Source organism: Morone saxatilis, unplaced genomic scaffold (assembly GCF_004916995.1).
Source record: "Morone saxatilis isolate NCDOM2014 unplaced genomic scaffold, NCSU_SB_2.0 Contig17, whole genome shotgun sequence".
Classification (NCBI taxonomy): domain Eukaryota; kingdom Metazoa; phylum Chordata; class Actinopteri; family Moronidae; genus Morone; species Morone saxatilis.
This window is the reverse complement of record NW_023339729.1, coordinates 26702553-26705773: the sequence shown is the minus strand read 5'-3', so window position 1 is coordinate 26705773 and position 3221 is coordinate 26702553.

Genomic DNA, 3221 nt, shown 5'->3' with positions numbered 1-3221 from the left:
GACTATGAAAAAATATAAAAATAAAATAAAAACAACCTTTGTTTACTGAACAGCTCCTGCTATTGTGGGAATGACTGTCCTTCTTTCAGAGGCAAAGTAGTGCAACACCGTTAAACCAAGGCAAAACCTCTTTGGGACAAGGTCGTTGAGGATTGTTGGACAAACACCTCATGTGACATCAGCCCAGGAGACCAGCAGGAACAGCTGAACATGGTGATATATTCTAATTAAGGAAGAAACGTTTAAGTTAAAAAAGGGGGAATTCAACCTTGAGTTTCAATGACAGTTAATGAGATTTTGAGTGTGCTCTTAATTACAGGTTGGAACTCCCAAACTATAAATCCTGAGTTATAGTTTTTACATTCTGAGAGGAAGAAGTCTTGTGGGAACATTTTGATATATTATATGTGTATAAGACTGAAAACTGCAGTTCTGTGGAGACGTCCACAGTGTGGATACACTAATTACAGAAAATGTCAAAGGTGCCACAGAGAAATTAAGTCTATATACAACACATTTGTTGAGCCAGCAACATTTTTATTGGAAGCATAATTGCAGGATTATGTTCACTGAAAAAATGTTATCCAGTTACAGTAGGAAAGTGTTGCATTGTTTTTTCTTCCTTAAAACTTGAGAGTAGTGTTGTGGCTGGAGCTATCCTAGGCCAGAGGCGGGATACACCCTGGACAAGTTGCTAGTTCATCACAGGCCTGACACATAGAGACAAACACACTCCTATTCACACCTACAGGCATTTTAGAGTCACCAATTAACCTATTAACCTGCATGTCTTTGGACTGTGAGAGGAAGCCATGAGGACACAGGGAGAACATGCAAACTCCACACAGTTCCAACCCAGAACCTTTTGTGCTGACAGTGCTAAGCCACTTCATCACCAGGCCACCCATCTAAAATGTTAAAGAGGTAAATTATTAATGTTTGTGCTACATTGTCATTCACATTTTCATACCACACAAAGACCACAATATCTCTCTAAAATTAACTTTGTGCTATGATTACATAATAAAATAGTTTAATCATGCTTTGGTTGCTATGATTGGATATTGTCTTGCAAGAATGGACATTGTAGAAAAAATAATAATGCAATGTGTTGTCAGTGAACAGTGTGTTCAGAATTAACATTTTGAGGCTTGGCAGATACATTCATTAACAAAGTTTCTAAATATGCTGATAAACAAATGTAATCTGGGCATTATGTTTGCTATTGCAAATCAGTAGTAATTTCTAGGAGACAGGGTTGCAAATGTAATGATCATGACATGCACCTTACTGTGCTGATCTAGACATGAGTTTCCTTTTGAACTTAACTCGACTAAATAAACTTGATTTTACTTTTCCTAACTTGATTGAATGCAACCAATCACTGTAGAGTGAAAGATGCTGCAGTTATGTTAATAAACCCCAAACAGCCTGTTTGAATAGAGCTGTGTGCTCTGGAAACTAAATCACTTTTCATGAAACCAAACAACCTTGGCTGAAGAAAAAAATGCCACCACTGTGCTTCATAGGCATACAGGCACATTGATTTATCACAAAAAACAGCATTAAGTTGTTGCTACTAATCAGAATACAAATTCTCAGATTCATGGTATAGGGAGAGGGTGTGTATGATCAAAAGGGGCAGGGAGAAAAGGAAGGATGAAAAAAGGTGAAGAGAAAAAGGAGAAGGGTAATAAGGGATAAATGAATGAATGGGAGCTAAAAGGAAAGAGTGGAAGATAGAGAGAAGGGAGGGAAAGAGATTGGGAGGAGAGGAGGGGGCTGCTGGGTGAATGAAAAGGAGAGATGAAAGAGAGGGAGAAGGAGGATAAATATTAAAATGAATGATGTGCACTCTCCAGTCAGAAGTGCAGCTGGCAGCAGAGTGGTGTCGCCAAGCCAGCAAAACAAACTGACTGATGCTGGCACTAATACAACCCAACAGAAAGACAGTCACTGAGGGAGAGACAGAGTGACAGAGACGAGGGGAGGGAGCTTTTACTTTTCCCCTCCTTTATGATGTCTCTAACTGCCACTCACACAACCATGTCTCTGAAACAACTGTACGTAATTGTCCAGCGTTACATTTTTGTACCGTACAGATGTTTGGGAGGTGGTCGGGGTCTTCAAACTTTAGAAAAGTGTTCCAATAAGGTATAGTAGGTCCCCAAATTTGTCTCATGAAGACGTCAAAAAAGTAATGTAGATGCATCATCTTGTATTCAAGGGGGTCCCAAACAAACGCTCACAAATGGAAAATTGAACAGTACAGAACAAACAACTAGCAAACAATTAAACAACAAACTAGACAACAAAACAAAAAATAATCAAAGAGAAGTTACAACCTTAGATAAAAAAAGTAATTAAAGTTGTAAAAATTTAAGTAAAATTTTATTCTAATCTATTCTAGAAAGAAAAATGATCAATCTATAGATAAAAGAATAGTGATAATATTGTGAATAACCTAGTATAAATTCTAAAAAGATAAGTCCATCAGATTGACCGTAATTACAAGTTAAAACCAAAGAGCTATAGATTTGGAGTTGACTTTCTGGCTCACACCAAGAACCAATAAAATTGAATGAGTAATAATTTGTTAACTGACAACCAATTTCATTAACAGTATTAAAATTGGATTTCAGGGCATCTTGTATTTGTGATATAAAAGCTTTTGGTATGATCTGCGATCTGCATATAATTGTGCACAACAATTGGACAAAATGGTCATTAATAAATATAGAGAAAAGCAGTGGTCCGAAAGTAGAACCTTGAGGCACACCTCTCTGCTGAGTAAAAGTAAAAGGTCTTCTTCCACATTGCTACCCTACACATGAATGAATGAATTTTGGATAACGATTTTGTTAAATATAAATTATGCAATTAAGTCAAACATAAATCAAATGATGCAGCTAATCAACAATTGGAAACTTAGTAGCCACCAAATAAATAAAAAACTGTACAAATCTATCATGTTTTTAAACTTAGTTTAGTGGGATATATATAATCAGATGTGAATAGCAGTGCCTTATATTATTCAGAAATTACAGACCTTCAGCAGTTTTCGACATAGCCAAAATTCAATTAAGCAGTTAAGAGAGATGACAGTTTTCCCAATACAAATCCAGCATGTCAGTGTCAGGCAGAGCCAAGCCTTCAGACTTCATTGTCTTTGGATGTTGACTTGTTTACAGCTTGTTCAATCGTCTGACTGACTGTGTTTC